We start from the raw sequence: 22576 nt of genomic DNA on the forward strand, positions 1-22576 counted from the left end.
AAATGGAGAAAGAAATGTGATTAACATGTGGAATGAACATTGATAAAGGTGATGGAAGCCTGATTGTATATCATGATATTTAAGTATTATGGGAATTTGGGATAAATCATTCATTTTTAAATCCAGTTGTTTTTGTATAAGTATGTTTTCAATGCCTCATTCCACATGTAATTTTATTGTCTGGATACTGACAGTGCCACCTAACTTATGAAGTCAATTTGAGGAAAATTATATAATATTTATGTTACTGTATACCATAATTTCTCAGTATACATTATTTGTAAATGTTCTCTGCTTTCTAATTGTTGACACTAGATAAAATAGAAAAGGAGAAACAGGAAACAAACAACAATATATTAAGTCCACACATGCATTTTAAAAATTGTATTAAATTTATTAGGGGGACATATGTTAATAAGATTATATAATTTTCCAGTGTATTATAATTCTACTAGTGGCCCTGTGCATGGAATTCATTCCTGGGGCAGGAGGAGAGTCCCTCAGCCCAGCCTTCACCCTCTCCAATCTGGGACCCCTCGAGGGATGTCCAACTGCAGGTTTAGTTATGGCAGTCGGATATCCCTCTCACAATCTGGGACTGCTGGCTCCTAACAGCTTGCCTGCATGCCTGCCTAATTGCCCCTAACTGCTTCTGCCTGCCAGCCTGATCACCCCTAACCGCTCCCCTGCTGGCCTGATCGCCCCCAACTGCCCTTCCCTTGCTGGCACCTGGAGAGTTTCTTAAGTGGAGGTATAGCTACTTCAGCTAAATACGTAATGTTGACTTAGGCCACCTGGAGTCCAGATGCATAAGGTACTTCAGATAAATATTTTTGTGGTGTGTGTGAAAATTTATGTCTCTGATATTGAGAGGAAAAAAACTATTGCTTTAAAATAATGACAACACCTATTTCAAATACTGAAATGAAAGTATGGAAAAAAAAAACAACCCTCACATAAAAAGGCTGCAAAAATGTTATTTTACTTTGAAGACAGTAATTGAAAATAACAGGTTTCTTTTAGGCCACATCCTAAAAAGGTAGCTGCTTTTTTATGTCTTAAAAGACCCCTAATCCTGCCTTTTGAAGATTTTAGGTTAATACATTTGTCTTAAAAACTGTGAGGTACCTAATTTTTAAAAACAACCGGCCACACACCCTTCCTCAACCATATTGTCACATCATCCAAGTTATACTTTATAAACAGCCTTGATGTACTACACACGTGCAGAAAGTACACAAAGTGGGTAAACTACTTTGCCTTAGAAGTATATATTTAGTAATCACTTAGTTACATTATTTTATTTTTATGAAATGAGAACTGATCAGCCAAACCTTTCAAACAGACCCACCAGACAATAAATATCACCATATGTTTGATTCACAGGACATTTGGGCATAAACACTTCAATTATAGCTTTGTGTTTAGTATCAAAAACCTTTTCCAGATCCCTTGCTCTGGATTACATTTTGAAAAACTGCCTATTACAGATGAAGCAGGTACACTTCTGAGAAGCAGATGTATTACGCACACAAAGGTGGATGCACACCTTTTCACGCACAGATGTCCACATGATGCCTGCGCCGGGCTCCCACCACATGCCACAGCGTGTGTGCGGCTGCGCACCCGGTCCTGGCATAAACAGGCTGCCCCCCACACGCCGAACCCCACTGGCCTCCCCAGCAAAGTTTTTTGTTTGTTTTGTTTTGTTGTTTAACTTTGAAATAGTTTTATTGGCTCATAAGACCTTTGCATATAAAAATAAATACCCCAGAACACTATACAGTATTAAATCACAATTACATTTTTTACCCATTAAAACTACCCAGAATATACATTTTTAAAGGGGAAAAAATCCTGCAGAACTGAATTCTGAAATGACATTATTATTTAAATACTATGACAAAATAAATAATTCCTTATAACATTAATTCATTGCACAAAGCTGCCAGACACTTCCAAAAGCATAAACATTGCAGAGTGCAAATGAACCCAATTCAACATTACACACTTAGCTGAACACACTTAGCTCCACTAAGGAATTCTCAAATTTCTGGCAGGAAAAGTTGGGCTGTTTTAACTTTTACCAGGAAACCAGCTTCACAATCCATTTACTCTCTTTCTGGCCATTCCTATTAAAAAAGAAGAAAAGGAAGGAGGAGGAGGAGGAAGAGGAGGAGGAGGAGGAGGAGGAGGAGGAGGAGGAGGAGGAGGAGGAGGAGGAGGAGGAAGAGAAGGGGAAGGGGAAGGGGAAGGGGAAGAAGAAGAAGAAGGAGGAGGAGGAGGAGGAGGAGGAGGAGGAGGAGGAGGAGGAGGAGGAGGAGGAGGAGGAGAAGAAGAAGAAGAAGAAGAAGAAGAAGAAGAAGAAGAAGAAGAAGAAGAAGAAGAAGAAAGAAAAGAAACATCCTTTTGCTGTCAGACCCTCAAATAGTCAGCATCGCCTCTGCTTGAAGAAATCCCCTCCTCTCAATTCTTCGGGCAGGTATTCCTGGTCCACAGGCTCGCTGTACATGGGGTTGTATTTGCAGCCCTTGCCATAGCCGAGGTCCTTCGTGAGCCGGGTTGGCGGGTTCCTCAGGTGCACCCGACGGGGCAGAGGCCCCTGGTGGTTCCGCAGGCAGGCTTTGACGTTGTCGTAGGCGCTGTACACCTCCATAGACTTTGGGGGCTCTGGCAAAATAGACTTACACACTGGGCAGAAGCACTCACATTCGGGCATGCCTATGAAGTGACAGCCCTGGTAGGCGGCCACTGCTTGTAGTAATGTGGATGGTCTGCCAGACCTATGTCTTCGCTGGCAAACCTCACCAGCCTCCTTGCCACACACAGCGGGTCCTCTCCTTCCAACGTGTGTCCCAGCCAGTAGCAGTTGTAGTGCTCTTCTCCTGCTCGGTCATATAAAATGTGAGACTTCTGCAGGCCTTCCTTCTGCAGGCCTTCCTTCACATCCTTCTCAGTGCTCAGAACTCTACTGGGAGAATAGGCTGCCCACTCTTCTTACAAAACATCTTCCTGGAGCCTAACCTGGCCAGCACCGCCGACTGCAGTCCATTCAGTCCAATTAGGGATCCCCAGCAAAATTTACTGGCGTCGCTACACGGGCTGCGGTGCAAACCTCTCCACCCCCATGGGGCCCTAGGAGCAGCTCAGCCTGGGGCTCCGCGGCGAGATGGGGGTGGGGGTGGGGGGCCAGTGTCAGGAGGCGCCTCAGAGTGCCAGTGGGTCTTTCTTTATTTTTATTTATTTAATTTTTTTTTTCAGGGCAATGATTTTTAATTAAAACTGAAAAACTGTCAGGGACAGGAATGACAGAGGACCCATCCTAGGTGGATGGGATCCTGGCGGTGGGAGTGGGGAACATTGTTGACACAGTTGTCAGAATTCAAATGAGGTCTGTGGGTTGAACCTTAATACCGTTTGAATGGAGATTTCCTCACGTGGTTGGGTGGAGAATTGTTATGTAGGAGTGTCTGCTTTTAGGAAATACACAGGGGAGTATCCGGGCATCCTGTCATGTGTAGAGCATGCTCTCAAACAGCTCAGAAAAAGACTGGGGCAAATGGGCATCTATGTGTATAAACGTACACAGTCTAACCTTGCTATTTTTGACTCCACCTTTGTGCACCTGCCTACTTGCTAAGATCCGTAACTCCAGAATCAGGGCTTGCAGAGCTTCCTCGGCCATTGGGCCATGGCCAGGGTGCAGGAACCCTGCAGACAGACCCGCGGGCACAGTCCCAGATGAGGTCTGACAGGTGCCACTGTTTTTTTGTTTCCACTCCAGTCTGTGAACTGGGGTCTGTTCTGTGGCAGGTTCCAGTGGGGCTTTGGCATTTCTGTGCTTCCTGGTGGCGCCAGGCTGTGTGTGATGGCCAAGCTGGCGCTCCAGTGGCTGCTAGTTCCCTGCGCCCTAGAAGACTGTGCGGTAAAATACGGAGTAAAGATCGCGTTGTAAGCAAGTTCAGGCTGCCCCGTTTCAATGTTAAGGAATCAACAGCACCCATCACATATGGGGTCCGTTCAATGGAAACACAAAGAGTCTGCCCTGAGTATGCATGGTGCTGGCTCACCAGGGCCCACAGACCAGCAACAATGGTCACTTGCAGGTGATGTTGTGAAGTCGTGACACTAAGGCTACGCCCGGGGTGAGTCCAGCTGCCACGATCACGTCCTGGCCCATATCTGGGCCTACGCCCCACAGTGAAGCCTGCAGTCGGGCACCGATAGCCATGTCAATACCACCACAGTTTCTCTGTATACGCGTAAACCATCCATGTTCTTCCAGAAAGAAGGGCTGTTTCTCCTACTCGGCCATGCTCACCCAGCAGCGTCCGAGCACCTGGGGCCTACCTGGCACCCCAGCCTCGCTGATTCCACACCACTGCCCTGACAGCTCCGTAACTCACTGCGGCACTCCAGCACGGTCCGTCCAGCACGGTCCATCCAGCATGGTCCGTTTATCTGCATGTCACCTGAGGCCACCTGGCCACACTTGCACTCATGGCCGCTCCCACCTGGACTCTGCTTTCCCACTCCTGGCTGTGGGCCCAGTGCCCCTGTGCAGAGCTGTGCCACGGTGACTGCACTTTGAGAAGCTGCCCTTTCTTTATTTTTAAAAAACTACACCGCACATGCCCGGTCCCCAGTGCCGCCCCGGCCTGGGCGAGGGGCCACCAGTGGTTTGCATGTTGGCAGCGCCCTCGATTATAGTGCGGGTCCCCTCTGGGGCACTGGGCTGACCTGGGCTAAAGGCCACCAGCGGTTTGAAGGCCGGCCACACCCCTGATTCAGGCAGGGTCCCCTCATGGTGACTTGTCATCCATCTGGTCATTTAGGTCGTGATGGAACCTGGCCTTTTATTATGCACACTAGTGGCCTGGTGCACGAAATTCATGTATGCGTGTGTGTGTGTGTGTGTGTGTGTGTGTGTGTGTGTCCCTCAGCCCAGCCTGCACCCTCTCCACTCTGGGCTGCTGGCTCCCAACCACTAGCCTGCCTGCCAGCCTGATCACCCCCTAACCACTCCCCTGCCAGCCTGGTCGCCCTTAACTGCTCTCCTGCCTGCCCGATTGCCCCTAACTGCCCTCCCCTGTTGACCTGGTCAACTCCAACTGCCCTCCCCTGCTGGCCCAATTGCCCCCAAATGCCCTCCCTGCTGGCCTGGTCACCTCCAATTGCCCTCCCCTGCAGGCCTGATTGCCCCCAATTGCCCTCCCCTACCGGCCATCTTGTGTGTGGGAGTGATGGTCAATTTGCATATTACTCTTTTATTAGATAGGATAGTATATTATGTGTGTATTGCATTGTGTGTTCACCACCCATAGTCAAGTCTTCTGTCACTGCAAATTTGACCCCTTTACCCTCTTCTACCTCCTCAGAACCCCCTTTTCCTTTGGTAACCATCATGTTGTCTGTGTTTATGAGATTTTATTTATTTGTTTGTTTGTTCATTTGTTGCTTTTTGTTTTATATCCCACATTTGAGTGAAATTATATATTTCTGTTTTTTTTCTTATCTGACTTATTTCTCTTAGCATGATATTCTCAAGACCCATCCATGTTGTTGCAAATATCAGTATTTCATATTTTCTTATGGTTGAGCAGTATTCCATTATATATATATGTGCTATCTTTTCTTTAGCCAATCATCCATCGAAGGCCACCTAGGTTGTTTCTATGTCTTGGCCATCATGAATAATGCTGCACTGAACATAGGGATACATATATCATTAAGAATAGTTTTGTTTTGTTTTTAATTTGGGGGTTGATACCTAAAAGAGAGAATGTTGGGTAATATGGTAGCTCATTCTGAATTTTAAGGAAACTCCATACTGTTTTTTCATAATGTCTGTAGCAATTTACATTTTACCAGCAGTGTATGAGGATTCCATTTTCTCCACAACCTCTCCAATTTAGTTTATAATGTAGATGTTGTAGTATAGATTGCATTTTACATATGTGTGTGTGTGTGTGTGTGTGTGTAAAATCTTTTCCAGTATTTTCTAATTTATCAGTGTTAAATCATTCTGAGACTTTGTAAGAGTTCAAATAGATTGGTATAATGGCAAAGTACTTCATAAACACAAAGACAGTTTCATATTATCAGAACTAAATATGTCTATACTTAGCCAAGTAAATACTTAGGAATGATCAAGAAGGTTTGATGATGAAAGCGTTTTAATATTAAGGGTTCTTTTTGCATCAATATGTTAAGTAGGTGACTTTGAAGACAGCTGGCATGAAAGTTTCTCAGAAGAAAATATCTTAGATCAACTTTGATTTGTTTAAAGATGCAAGGAGTGCTGTAGGTTAGGTGAGCTCAATAAAGTAAGGTTTAATTTATCATCCAGAGACAAATTGCAAGCCTATCTCTTAAACTCTCATTAGTGTTCAAGGTTACAATTTCCTTCTCCTTAAGTCACCCATGCAAAATTGTCTGCTCCACAAAGTGAATCAAATTTAAGCACACACAGATGTGCCACTTGGTATTTCCTAGTTGGTAATATTTAGAGGAGGAATAATGTTGTATCTTTGTTGAATCATAAAAGGGAGTAATCATCTGGCACTAATTGAAACAAAATTTACGCTACAGAGAAAATAAAAATGAACTTGTTTTTTTCCGTTACAGAGCCAAATGTTTACACTGCTTCTTCATCAGCAAAAACTCACACCCTACACCTGCTGCTTTCTCTTTTCTGCTGAACCTCTACCTAATTAACAACCATTAAGATTCACACCTGCAGTGGCCTTAGCCTTTGCCTACTGCTCTGAGCTGCAGTCCTTAACCCTTCATTTTACCTATCAGACTTTGTCTAACAGGCTCTGTCTTTGAGAGAGCTGTTCTCAGTATTTGCTTGCATTCAAAGTCACTCTTGGTTTCACCACAGCTGGGGACGCTGAAGAGGCGATTGTTTTTTCTGGAATAAGACATGAACAGGTGGTACTCCCACCTGCTGCAAGACTGAATGTTTGTTGGCTCCAAACAGTTCTTGGACCTGGTATTTGAAATGTTCTCTTGCGTTAGTGTACCAGAGGAAGAGAAAACGGGCCACAGCCTCTTTTGTTACAAATGGTCTCATTATAGTCATTCTCTGGTCGGTAATTGCGGGCATACTGAAATAAATGGGTACATTGCTTTTTTGGACTGAGAATAAGTGGAAATAAGCCAAACAGATTGGTTACTTTATTTTAAAAATTAAAGAAGATTTAACCAATCAAAACGAGTGACTTATTTTTCCCTTGGGAAAATTTGCAAAGATCTATTTGTAACTGACAATGGAAACATTTCCAGATAGACAGACTAGTTGTGATTGTCACTGTGATTTCTTCTACCCAGAAGAAAGTACCTAGGCGCTATCTAATTTGGGTATGTCTATTCTGTTCTCTCGGTTTATTTAATGTTTTGGTATTTCTGTTTCTCTAGTAAAGTGGGACAAATTGGCTCAAAAGTACTAGAACTGCTCAATTTAAAGGCTTTTATAGACAGAGTAAACCATTATAGTCTATCCAGTCGTAATTACAACCTGCAAAGTATGTAGGGGCTATTTTTGTTCTGAACAAAACTGAAAACATACTGTTAACTGAGGTTGTTTCCTTTCTCCTACTAACCTCTCTTTCATAGTTTTCTGTGAGTTACAGCAGGAACAATACAGAGTAGCTTGGATTCAAAGTACCTAAAACTGGTATTTTTGTATTTGTAGAGTTGTGCATGAAAATAAGAGTTTTTAAATATTGTTTATATATCTATTTTATGTCCATATTCTATAGATATAGGGATGCATGTACATATAGGTAATAAAATATATACATATTCAAATTATATACATATGTACATATGAAATTATTAATGAAAATATATTGCATGAAAATCCATGCATAGAACAGAAGTATCTAGTTTATTGATACTCTGAATCAATTTTACATAAAGTATTTTTTAAGATCCCTAGCATTTAAATTGTGACTGTAAAATGTGACAGCAAAAATATGATATTGGAGCCCTAGCAGGTTGCTCAGTGGATAGAGCATTGGCCTGAGGACTGAAGGGTCCCAGGTTTGATTCCAGTCAAGGACACATATCTGAGTTGCATGCTTGATCCCCAGTAGGGGGCATGCAGGAGGCAGCCGATCAGTGATTCTGTCTCATCATTGATGTTTCCGTGTCTCTCTCCCTCTCCCTTCCTCTCTGAAATCAATAAAAATATTTTTAAATAAATATATATTGGAGAACAAGGTAGCAAAGGATATTTAGCTGATGTTTTGAAAATTAAGAGTAAAATTAATTTCTCATAAATTAAAAGAAAGATATTGATTGAATCAAAGGACAAGGGAGAGGGCATAAGATAAGATTCACATAATTGGTTGAGGCATGAAGATGAAATTTGGAAATGCTTCTTTGAATTTTCTTCCATTAAAAGACAATCTCCCAGTTTTCTTCTTTTAATCCCTTAATAGACTTTCTTAGACTCCACTAGTTGTTTCACCTTTGCAAAATATATATTTACCTTTTTTTTTTCATTTCTTAGAGTTTATTCCTAATCTTTCTTTGTTTTTTCACAAGATAGTCATTCCTTCATGACATAATTAATCTCAATAGTTACATTATGATCCTCATGAAGCACTTAAAAACACTGTCACCAAACTGTTCAGCGTAGGATCAGCTGTCATTTTCAAAATAGCATAATCCAAGGAACTAAACAAAATTTTAACACAAACTGAATGCATTTTTCTTTTTCATGTATATACAAAAGAAGTCATTTTTCTCATCAAGATTTTTATATGTTGCACATCTTTCTGAATATTTCCTTAAAAAATAAATCTGATATTTTCACTCTCTTGCTTAAATTCCTTTAATTGTGTTCCCTTATTTTGGAATGTGCAAGTCTCTATCATGACCCACAAGGTCCTGCAGGATCTGTCATCTACCTCCCATGATAGTCTCATCTCATGACAGTCTTCCATCATGCGTTACTTTCCAGCAGCATCTGAAACATGTGCCTTGTATGTTCCGTCTCTTCACCTTTCTACACACTTGTTATATAAAGCTATATTTTTTTAAATATCTTTATAGCATGAATAAAGATAAATAAAGATGCCTGGAGCTTATGCCTAAAATTATTTTTCACCAGGTTCTTCATTTCTTATTTTAGTGATTTTTTTTCTCAGATTCCATTTCATTAATCCTCATCAAAGGATATGGCTCTGATGAGAGAGTGGAAGGGAGGGAGGGAGGAACAGAGAGAGAAACATCAACAGTTTGCCTCCCATATATGCCCTGACCAGGGAACCAGTGGACTGGGAGCTAACCAGCAACCCAGGTACCTGCCCTTGACCGGGAAGCGAACCCACAACCCTTTGGTGCATGGGCCAATGCTCTAACCACTGAGACACCGCCCAGGGCTCTCAGATTCCACTTTAAGAAGCAACTTCTTGAGGAAGCCTCTGGGGCCCTTCCGATTGGTTTGCTTCCCTTCGTATGTGTTCCCCTAACACCTTGCTTTTCCTTTCTCAGCATTTTGTCCAGTTGAGATTTTGGGGGAGCAACAAATAATCCATGAAGTCTTTACATATCTTGCGTGGTGCTGGATTTGTCCAGGACTGTCTTCCCTGGAATGTTTGCACAACACACAGCCTTGGAAGATGAACCTTGAAAAAATTATGTTAAGAGAAGGAAGCTGGTCACAAAGGCTTATAAAGTATGATTTCTCTCAGATGGAATGGCAGGATTAGGAAAATCTACAGACAGAAACTAGATTAGTGGAGGCCTGACCTAAGGCTATGGGAAAAATTTTGGGTCAGAGGGAGTAATTTTAGGGGTGATGGAAGTGTTCTAAAATTCACTATGGCAATGGCTTTACAAAACTGAATATATATACAGTGGGGCCTTGACTCACGAGTTTAATTCATTCCGAGACCCAGCTCGTTAAGGAGCTCCTTAAGGAGCTTATTAACTCAAATTACTCTATCAACTCAATGCAAAAAATCGGCCGAGAGACAGCTGGTATCTCAAAAAACTCGTTAGTCGGGACACTTGTAAGTCAAGGCCCCACTGTAAAGTGGAAGTGTTCCTTTTTAATAGATGAATTGTTTTGTATGTAAATTATATCTCAATAAAAATTCATTTAAAAATGTGCTTATGATCTGAATTAAAGGTAAGTAAAAATATTCAGGGCTTCTTAACTCATGGATCATTAGCTCTAATAGAAACCCACTCAGTTTTCTGTTAGAGTGGGCCCATAGTCACACTTGCCCTACGATACTTGATGGAGAAGGAAGAATGGATGTGAGCAGAAAGCTTCTGCCACCTACTTTCCTGTGAGCAATAGCGATTTTCCCCTTGACCGAGTAGTCTCCTGTTTTCTGTCAGGATTCGGGAAGCTGGCCAGATAAATTGTTAGCTTGCAATTACTGTAAAATCTCAGAGCCTTTGTAATTTTTGACATTCACACTATATTTCATTTTTGTATATATGTTATAATTTCTCTTTCCTACCCAGGGTATTCACCTCTCTAGCCCTGTCCTTACACCGTGTGTGGCAAAGGGCGGACATAACACACACTTGTTGACCACTGACAATCTAGACGTGAGGGAGAAAAAACATGAAGATTAAAAAAGATGAGGGAAAGATGACATTTTGGCAGATCAACTGAAAGATCCTGAAAGTGACCCCATTTGTTTTTCTTTGAAAATACAATAAGAACTCTCTTTTAAATATCTCTAATATCCATACCATGTGCTTTAATTTTTTTTAAAAAAAGTTTGCTTAATGATGCAGAAACTCCCCATTAGTACTATATTATTTAATAAAAATTCTGAGTATTAAATATATGTCATTTCTACATTATTCTTTTATATTATTTCCCCCTAGGGCGCCATCTAATCATTATAGTTTGTAAATTGTAAAGGCAGAATACCATGGGATTTCATCTGTGGATGACTTTGTAAAAAGGATGATAGAATTGGGCTGTGCCTTCTAGCAGAAATATAATTTTGATTAAGGATAGGAACTAAGAAAGCAGAAAGTAGGCAAAGTCATAAAGAGTGCAGGGTTAAGGTCAATTTAACCCAATTTGGCTTCAGTTTAGGAAAAAGTGCAGTAATAGGAGAAGGGGAGTGTGACAGGAAGTAATATTAAACTATTGCTTAATTGTTGGCTTTCAGTGAAAGTTTCAGTGTTTCCATGTAGAGTCCATGTTTTCTCATCTGCTCAAACACACTAATAATTTATAAAAGCAAAACAGAAAGAAAAATAATTTCAACCTGTCAAATATAACTGGTTGACATAAGAAAGTTACTCCGCTAAAATCAGACTCTGCTGGGTTCTGAGGGCACATTGTTTCCCACTCTGCTGCCTTGCTGATTTTCCCAGTGACATTACAGGGCCATTAAAAAATACCCCCCAAAATAAGCTTTGTCTTCTTGCTCACTACCAAGTTCAGACACAGAGAATGCCTGTGAATAACTACTAATGATCTTTTCTTCCCCTCCTGCTTCTCCTCCTGCTAAAACTGTGAACGACAGAAGACCCACTGTCAATCAGAGGGTGTGGGATTTAGTCACTTTGCATTGCAGCCTAGAGAAATATGGTCTCCATGCAAACTTAGAGTGATATCTAGCCAGAGACCAGTAATTATGAGTGGAAAATTCAATACTGACAAAGAAGTTTCATAATGAGAAGGAAGATGACAGTGTGTGATCCCATTAAAAATCAAAAAGGAGAGACACCCATCACCTAATTAACCATTCTGAGGTGGAAATTAATGGTAACTAGAAAAATCTTGGTAACTGGAAAAAAAAGTGATATAGGGGAAAATAAGACTCATGTTCTTGACACTTAAGGTTATTCTAAGAGATTTGAAAGTTTTTACTACTCTAATACATGCAATGGGTAATAGTAAAATTAAGAAAAAACACTGCTTTTCTATTCTAAATTCAAATATATTCTATCAGGAAAAATAATGAATCCAAAAATCATTTATTTTAACAATAAATCTAACCCCTTGTGGAAACCAAGGATAATAATTTACCTTTGCCTAGTTAGTCATTATTGTTTTTTTAATTATTTTTTTTACTAGTAGAGATCTTTACATTTTATTTTTCAATTACAGTTTATATTCAGTATTATTTTGTATTAGTTTCAGGTGTACTGCATAGTAGTTAGACATTCATATACTTTACAAAGTGTCCCCCCTGATATTTCCATTTATATATTTTTTTCTTTGTTTCAGAGTTATTACTTGGTGTATTGCTAAGGCAGTCACTTCACTTGGATTCATTTCACTTAATTTATATGTGAGAAGAGAAAACCATCCAACTTTCATTGTAAAACATTAACCATATTTATAAGAAGTTTATTTTTAATTGTTTATTTTAATTGTAAAATTTGTGTTATATTCTACTGCAAATGTTTTAACCCTTGAGCCAGTCACTAGTTTTTCCCTTAAATGATTCTTTCCATTGTCAAATGATACAAATAAAACACTTTAATAAAGAGTTTGATATCCTTCAAGGGAAAACAACCCATGGGTTGGGGCAATACAGCACCTTCAAGCAATAGAACATTCCTTTTAGGAGAATTTTGGCTAGTAGAGGTTTAGAAGCAGTAATGTGGACACAGGGCACGATTGGCTGGGGTTGTGTATCTGACCTTATTTAGAACTAGAGGCCTGGTGCATGAAATTCATGCATGGGGAGGGGTGTCCCTCAACTCAGCCTGCACCCTCTCCAATCTGGGACCCCTTGGGGGATGTCTGACTGCTAGACATCCCTCTCACAATGAGACCACTGGCTCCTAACCACTCGCCTGCCTGCCAGCCTGATCGCCCCCTAACTGCTCCCCTGCTGACCTGGTTGACACCAAACTGCTCCCCTGACAGCCCGATTGACCCCAACTGCCCTCCCCTGCTGCGACCTGCCTCCTTCGCCAGGACCCACCTCCTCTGCACTAGGCAGCAGAGATGCTGGGTCCAGCCTCCTCCGAGCAGCCGTCAGGCCCCGCTTTTGCTATGCACGTGGCCATCTTGTGGTGGCCATCTTGTGATGATGTTGTGTGAGGGCATGATGCCACCTAGGTTTTTATTATATAGGATGAGCATGGAACAAGGATGTAAGCATAGACCCCAAAGATAGCTTGGCATTTGAGACCAGCTGACTGGATATTCTACATTGCTGGTCAAGCACAGCATTTACAGAAACACAAATGTTCTGTTTGCGAAAGTGGCTCCTTGGGCAGGAGAGCTCCATCTATGTATTTCAACACCATAAATAAATAGTCATAATCGGCATAATGAAGATCTTCCTTGCTGTGCTTTGAAGCTGATTTTGGCATATAATCACATCCCACAACCCCCAGTTCAATGACCTAGAACAGCTGCACAAAGGCTCTCAGAAATGCAATACCACTTATTCCTTAAGCAAAATACTTTAAACATCTTCTCAACACCTCCTTTCTCCCTCTGTCCCACCTGTATCTATGCATCACATACATAGAAAAGTTAGAATCTGCCTTAAATCTCTCTCTGCTCTGTGCTTCAAAACTCCCATAAAATTCAGTTTGCATTTTTCCCCTTTTCTACTCCAACCATCTGCCTTTCTATTCACTACCCCCATTCTGCACCTTCCCTGATATAGGTTCTTATACTTTCCTTACGCAGTACTTGAGCTTTCTTCTTTACACCAGTTTTGACTTAATGACCTTTCAGTGTCTTTATTTCACTCATAATCTTGATTTGAAAAATGGGCTGAAAGACCATGTTGGTAAAAATCAGAGGGAGAGAAGTAGTTTGTGAATAAACCAGACTTTAATTACCACTTCACCTGATACATAGTCAATATCAAGTGGTGATACAATATTTTGGTTGCTATTTTTGTTATCACAATTGTTTTAATTTCACAAAGGTATCTCCCATTAGTATAACTAGTGATAAATAGGATATTCTGAAATAAGAATCCATGTTCATGCATTTGTGACCTCCCAAATATCATGAAAATTATCATGGCACATATAGTAAATTGACATTAAAATATATGAAAATAGCTTCGTGATATCAGGTACACAGAAGTGATAAAATAATGGAAAATAAAACAATGTGAGAACTTATCCTTAAAAGGGGATTTCCATTAGTGAGGAAGGAAGAAATGGAAATACTAAAACAATGCTTAGACCATCTGTGAATCAAGTATCTTTTCATATAAATTAATGACTACATTATCTTCTCAAATCATTTCTAAGATTTTTTTTGAGATTGTATCAGAGTTTTTGGGACTAAACATTTTAATAGTGTTTACTAAATACAAAATAGTGTTCATTCACTCATGCACTGATAATATTGACTGGGCACCCACCTTATGTCAGGAACAGTATTAGAAATAATGTACACAGAGGAGAACCAAGATGGCGGCGCTAAGGTACAGACCTGTGCCGTGCTGCCTCCCACAACAACATCGAGACTACCAACTATAAAACAAACAGTTATCATTCAGACCATGGGGAAGCTGGCCCAGGGGAAGCTCTACAACTGGAAGGAAAGAAAGAAGAGCATTGAAACTGGGTAGGTTGTGCAGAGGCTCCAAGAACGGTTGTACGGAGTCGAGCGCCAGGCGGACTGCAACTGGATGCGCAGGTTTTTTTCAATCGGAAGGGGTTGCAGACTCTCGAGTCCACTGAGCTGGTTTGGGGCGGAATTCTAAGGTCCCAGTCTCCTACGGGGAGAGGCAGGACAGCCTTGCATGGGCAGGAGAAAGAGAGTGGCTGTCTCACGGAGCTGCTTGCCAGCACTCAGGGACGCAAGACACTGAGTCGCGAGAGGTGAGGAGACGCCATTGCCCTTGGCCCCGCCCTGGTGATCCCCAGGGACCCCACTGTACTCAATTTACATCCCCACCCAAGCTGTGCTAGTGGCACAAAGAGAACCACTGGTGCTTTTGCAGCCCAGCCCAGCAGAATGCAGATTTCAACTGCTCGCATACATAAGGGGCACACCCAAGAAGCAGAATCAGGTTCAGAGGAAGCTGGAGCCGGACCTGGCTGGGCCAGTGACGTGGAACTGCTGTACCAGCAAACTCACAGGCAGGTTCGCCAGATCCAGTCTCACATGGGACGCTGGGAGACGGCAGATAGGCAGTCTGTGCACTTGGTAGAAAACGAAATCCAAGCAAGCATACCAGATATTCAGCCACCAGGAACACCTGGAGATTTTGTCCAGCAAGGAGCCGCCCAACAAAGGACAGAATGCCAAACTTCGTGTTGCTGAGACGGCTCTGATGAGGCGGAGACAGCCCCTTGAAGTTGAATCAGCCCTGGTGAGGTGGAGACGGCCCCAGTGAGGTCAAGATGGCCCCAGTGAAGTCGAGACAGCCCCCGTAAGGTTGAGACGGCCCCTGTGAGGCTGAGATGGCCCCGGTGAGGCTGGGACGTCCCCAGTGAGGTTGAGACGGCCCCGGTGAGCTTGCAACAACCCTGGTGAGCTTGCAATGGCCCCGGTGAGCTTGCAATGGCCCTGATGAGGTTGAAACAGCCCCTGTGAGGCTGAGACGGCCCTTGTGAGGCTGGGATGGCCCCTGGGAAGCTGAGAAAAATGAACTCACTCATTTATGGATAATAAGGACCATTATAGACTAATGAACAAAGATGGATAGAGAGGCAGAGCAGCATTGAGCAGAATGTCAAACTACAGTGGGAACCCTGGGGAGGGTTGGGGAGGTAGGAGATCAACCGAAGGACTTATATCATGCATATGAGAATAACTAATGGACACAAGACACTGCCCCCAGTGGGAGAAGGCAGGGGAATATCAAGGAGGGGGAAGCAGACATGTGTAATACTCTTTGTAATACTTTAAGAAATTTTTTAAAAAAATTTTGAACAATAAAAAAAAGAAATAATGTACACAATGATGAACAGATACAGATGAAGCCCCTATTTTTAAAAAGATTCATTTTGCTTAAAAAGTTGGAAACAAATCACTTGCAAGTGACAAGGATGCTAAGGTCACCATGAAGATTTACCACCAAGGAGGAAGTAGACCTGTCAGGGAGCTGTTCCAAAAGGAAAGGCTTTCAGTAAGTGTGCCATCAATAATAATAGTAGTAGTAAACACCCATGGAGGAGTCACAAGGTAGCCAACATAGTTCTAAGTTATTTAACGTTATTAATTTTTTAATCTTCACTATCAATGAATATGTACTGCAATTGTCCCAAGATAACAAAAATGTAAATTATATTTTACTTAATTTTTATAACTTGTAATAACAGTAATTGGTGAAGCCAGAATCTGTACTCAGACAATTTGCTTTGGAGTATTCCCATCCAATAGCTCTTCTCTCTCAAATAAAAATAAAAATATCACCCTAGACCAAATATTATAATAAAACAGAATAAAATAAAACTAATGAGATACATCTGTATTTTTTCAGCATAGGGTGTTACTAAAAACCTTCATTAGAGCAGAATGATGAAGAAAAATCGGATTGTAACAAATGAAGAAAGAGACAGAATATAGGCTATGTTTTCTAGAACCTCAGTAGTAAAAGGAAGAAAATAGAAAAAAACATTGCCTTGTACATATTAATATGCCAATAATATGTTGTTTTATTCTAGTATGCAGAGATTATTTATATGAAAATATCATGTTCTTTGTTTGAGCTAAAAGTACCCTATAAGAGTGGCAGTAGAGAGAGGGAGAGAGACTACTGTTAAAGATTAAATTGAGACATAGGAAATAGAGGATATTTAGTTCTTCTTGTTCTATAAAAACAGTACTTTTATATGGTTCAACTTAACAGTAAATATTGAAGTGGAAATGCTAGTTCCCAGTAGAAATAATAGGTTTTAGCCTTATGAAAGAGGAGGGAATGATTTCACAAAGAAAGAAGAAAACATAAAGGTTTACTTTAAAACATAGTACTATTTTGAGTCTATATTAACTTAAAATCACATTTTTTTTCAGTGAGGGAGAGGGATGGGATTTTCTGCTGAAAGTGGTAACTAAGTGAGAGAAGCTCAAGAGTATAGCTATGAAAAATGCTACCAGGAATCTTTAGGGGTGAATAGGTGAATGGAAAAGCAGAATTGAAGACAATCTCAGTGTTATTGTGAAATTTAGTAGAGCCAATATCAGAGTTGTATGAAAATTTTTAGAATTATTGAGAATTATAGAAGCTATAATTTGACAATTTGGTCAAAGACGTGTACACCTATTAGCTAAGTTATAATGATGCTGGCTTTCTCATACAGCTTGAAAAGATAATAGGTATTATTTAGTGAGAGGTATGTGGGAGGTATTATATGTTCTTTACATTTAGCTTAATAAGTATATCATTCCCAATCTTGCCTCTCTATCTATTTCTGTACAATAGTTACAGTTATATTTTTATAATAAATCAGATCGAGAAATCCTCCTACTTAAAACTCTCCTCATTTCTTTCTCTCTGTTCTCAGATTGGCAAACTGACTACACAATTTTATGAGGATCCCACTCTGCTTAGCACTTCTGGGAAGCTGTCTCTATCCTGCCTCCTCATTCACACCTTGAATATCAATGCTTCATAGAGGCAATATTTAACCACAGGTTCAATGCAAATTATCTCCATTCATGCCATTCACTGGGCCCCATTCATTTCCTTATGGGATGGATTATAATTTATACTTTTAAGTTTGTTAATTTCCTTACTAATTCATTGTTGCTTACCCCAATGTCTTATTTGCTCATTAGTAGAAGGTAACTTGCCTCTCATTCATCTCATTTCCCTGGGACATGGATATATGCCCAATTATATTAGACACTCACATGTGAATTACTAAAGACTTAATCAGAAAACAGTCTGAAGATGATTGCTGAAGATGAGTATGAATAGTCCCCTTTTATAGAAAACAAAATTGAAGTAGAGAGGTGTTCAAAACATGTCCAAAGTCTCATCACTAGCCTGACCTTAGCCCAGGTCAGCCTCATTAAAAAGTCCCAGCTCTTACCCAAACAGCATGGCTCAGTAGTTGAGCATCAGCCTATGAACTAGGAGGTCAAGGTTCTATTCCCAGTCAGGGCATATGCTCAATCCCTGGTGCAGGATGTGCAACAGGCGGCCGATCAAGGATTCTTATCATTGATATTTCTATCTCTCTCCTCTCTCTCTTCCTCTCTGAAATCAATAAAAATATATTTTTAAAAAGTCCCAGCTCTAAACCACTACATAATACATTTATTCTAATTGTTTTACAAAATCATTTTGGAAGCAGACTACCTGAGGAAGTCACTGTGCTTCTTATAACTCTGGTTCATGGAACAAATCAGCATTCTGTTATGAATTAGTATAATAGCATTATCAGACATCTCAGTCTCTGAGTATCTCAGCAAAACATTCTTTTTATGTCTTAGATATTTGGGTACTATGAGTTAACCTATATTAAGTTAATAAACTTGAAATTAATTATATATTATATTTTTTTTTCTGGACTTATAAACCGGAGAACAAAGCATTGGACCATTATGAGATAATCCAGGTAATGCCATGCTGCACCGTCTACATACTTAATGGTCAGCTGCCTTCCCTTGTGGACACCACTAGATCTACACATTAATTATTCTATTTCAATAGGTAATGGATGTATGTAAATCTTTAATATAAAACCTAACATACACATGCTTAGCTTTATTTTTAGCTAAAAAGAAACATATTCAACTTAGAGGATCTGCTATGTTGAAATTATCTCAAGCTTTGAGATTTGTTCATCTATCCTTTGAGACTTTCATACCTCTCAACATCAGGTAGCTAATGAGCTCTGGGCACTGTAGGCAATAATCTCTTTTCCCTTAATACTACATCATATAGTACAGGAATTTTAATTGTAAGTAATCAACTTGTACTTAAGAATGTCACAAATATGAGTTAATATAAATAATTGAGTAACAAATGCTTTGTTTCTTATAAAATAGTGGTCTATTTCATAGTAGTTTTACTCAACAATAAGGATATCTTATATAATTCTTTTCAGAGTTAATACAAGGCACCTAAAATGGGATAGCCAGGGCAGAATTTGTACACATCAATAGAGCCCCTTCTGAATATCAGACTCTTAATTTAATGACTGTTTATTTTTACTGTCATTACACAGAAACACAGGTTGAAGGTTAACTGGGGAGTTGGCTCAGTAAACCTTAGAAAAGAGCAAATTTATCCAACACCTTAGAGTTTACAAAAATAAATAATATGTACATTTAAAGTCCACTAACCACCTATGTAAAAGAATTCAAGCCGAACCGGTTTGGCTCAGTGGATTGAGTGTCGGCCTGCGGACTCAGGGGTCCCAGGTTCGATTCCGGTCCAGGGCATGTACCTTGGTTGCGGGCACATCCCCACTGGAGGGCATGCAGGAGGCAGCTGATCGATCTCTCTCATCGATGTTTCTGGCTCTCTATCCCTCTCCCTTCTTCTGTGTAAAAAATCAATAAAATATATTTAAAAACAAAAAGAATTCAAAACAGAGTCAAAGATAGTTACAGAATCCCTATTTTATTCCTGGACCAGAGCCTTCTGCACTTGGTTCACTGATGACTTTAGTTTGTCTTTTAAAATATTATTGCAATCTTAAAATCAGACTGTCTCTAATGTTCTCTCTTTATCTCTGTCCCTACCAAAGGTGGAAAATGTATTTTAGTTGTTTTGAATCACTTCAAGAACTCAAAATTCATTCTTCATAAACCCAAAATATTGCCCTGAGCTCATCTTCTAAACTGTTTTGTTGTTGTTGTTTTTCCTGGTCTCAACTAGTTAAATATCTCCTTTTCATTATTATTTGCTTGAAATTGCCTATTGGCCTGATCATTGAATGAAATGTGCCTTTGTATATATTGGCTAATATACGGCGGAACAACCAAACAATCAAACAACCAGTAGCTATGATGTGTGCTGACCACCAGGGGGGGCACATGGAACATGGCAGGCATCCGCAGCAGGTGGCAGAGTGCGGAACATGGTGGGCATAGGCCGTGGCAGGATGGTGGAGCAGGTGAGCAGGGGCGCCAGACCAAGGCGGGGCACTGTCACTGGGGCAAGCCTCTGGTGGTTACTGAAAATTCTTTGTTCCTGCGTGCCACAGTCCCACTGGGCGCCTGCACCTGCTGCCAGTGACTGCACCTGCTGCCGGCGCCCAGCGCCGGTCCCAATCGCTTGGTGCTGTCAATGGGTGCAAGCAGCAGCTGCTGGCCCTGATGCCCACAGAGCTTCTCCACCACCCCCTGCTCCTGAGGGGTGATTGGGGAAGCAGCGGCCGCTCACACCCACTAATGGAGTTGGCCCTGATCGCTCCGTTCCATCAGTGGGTGTGAGCGAGGCCAGTCCCTTCAGCACATGGGAGTGGCAGTGGCAGGGGCTGCTGGCAGAAAGGGACTGGGGACACAGCTGGAGGGGCCAGGCAGGGGCACGAAGGATGGGCCAAGACCCGCTCCTGTGCCCACATCAGCCTCGTGACCCATAGTTCCTTTCAAGGTGCATGAATTCATGCACTGGGCCCCTAGTTGAAATATAATTGATATTATTAACATGGTGTAAGTTTAAAGTGTACAACATGGTGATTTGATACATTTACATATTATAATATGATTGCAAACTTAATGTTAGCTAACACCTCTATCATGCCACATAATTACCATTTCCTGTGGTGGGAAGATTAAGAACAATTAAGATCTAGTCTCTTAGAAATTTTGAAATTTATAATCCATTATTGTTGACTGTACTCACTACACTGTACATCAGCTCTTCCAGTTTTACCTTTAAACAATATAGCTTTTATAGTCCTCTTGAAATTTAATCCACGCTTCTCTATGATCATTTTATCTTCATACATCTATATCTTTACAGCTTACCAAGAAGTCTTGTTGAACTATGACGCCAATAAATGTTATTAAAATCTCCACAATAGCCCAGCCAGCATGGCTCAGTGGTAGAGCATTGACCTATGAACCAGGAGGTCAAGATTCTATTCTCAGTCAGGGCACATGCTCGAGTTGTGGGCTCAGTCCCCAGTGTGGGGTGTGCAGGAGGAAGCCAATCAATGATTATCTCTCATCATTGATGTTTCTATCTCTCTCCTTCTCCCTTACTCTCTAAAATCAATAAAAATATATTTAAAAAAATCTCCACAATGAAACAAACAATCTTATGTTTGAGGGACACTTTTGAGTGAAGTCTTTTTGTTAACACAGTTGCCTAAAATTTTTATCAAATATGACACATTGTCTCCATATTCTTAAAAGGAATAGATAATATCACCATATTGTCTAATCAGCAACAGAAAAAAGAAACGGTGATTTATCAATTGCACTAAGAAAAACATAAGAACCAGAGAACTCTCGGCTCATCTTTGTAAGAAAAATAACATTGGCAATGTTAGAAAGAAAGAAAACCAGTGACCCATGATAAGCCATAGTGTCTTCATCTGAAAATTAATTTTAAATATCTTTTCTTCCCACTTCAATATATTGCTCATCTCAATGGTTGGAAGTTGAGAAAAACAAATAACATGGGCTTTTCATGTTTGATTTCTAAGCAAAGTTTAAAGTAGAATGTATCTTAATATGTTTGATTTAATTTGATAATGATAACCCAGGGAAGTTCTATGCTCCAATCTCAACTTTTTGTCTTTATACTTTTATTTTAATTATTTTTTAAATATGTGGTCTATTTTAATTTTTAAAAAATTTTCTTTTTTTAAGCCATCAGAGAGTATTAAAAAAGGTGTGAAGGTAATCAGTCTGCATTTTCAGGGAAATACTCTCTCAATTTTCAAATCTCTTCCGGATGAAATTAGGTATACGTTGTTATTTTACTATGTATCTCAATAAAGAACATTTCTGAACTAAATTTTTAGGCTTAGACAGCATACTTTTAAATTCTGATAGCCATATTTTTCACTCATAGTAGCATAAATATAATTCTTAACTTTATAACCTATAAAGTCAGAGAACAAGATTAGTGATTTATTTAATCGTTTTGCAAACATTTCTAAAAGAATAAAAAACATTTTCCTTTTAAGTCACTTTATACTTTAAGGATGACTACTAGTATAAGCAAAAACACTGTGATAGTCACTAAGAAGGTAAAAATATAACTACCACCCATTCTTTACAGCCAATTAAGTTAATCAAGCAAATGTATACCTACTTATATATAAGGCAGATATTTAATATGTGCTATATAAGTACATTGTTATTGGAATGTGAAAAAAAGAGATTTAGTTCTTATTTGAGGGATACATTGTGGCTTAGTATATATTGTTTAATAGCGATTGTTTTGGCTTATCTAGTTATCCTTTTGAGAAGGAGTAAAACTTTTATAATTTTAAAATACATTTTTTAAAAAAATTGTGTCCCTGTCCTATAATGATTATTTAACTCATTTGAATTTATTATTATTATTCTAATCCTAAAAGTAAATTATCAATTGCCTGTATAAATCATTGTAAATTAACAATGCAAAAAGAAAGCAATAACATTAAAGAACTAGATTTTAATTGTAAATAAAAGGATTCAATAAAGATAACTTTTAGCAGCTCATTTAACCTGAGCTCTATTTAAACTACCTTTATA

The sequence above is a fragment of the Myotis nattereri genome (assembly GCF_964212035.1).
Source record: "Myotis nattereri genome assembly, chromosome: 2".
NCBI classification, from domain to species: Eukaryota; Metazoa; Chordata; class Mammalia; order Chiroptera; family Vespertilionidae; genus Myotis; species Myotis nattereri.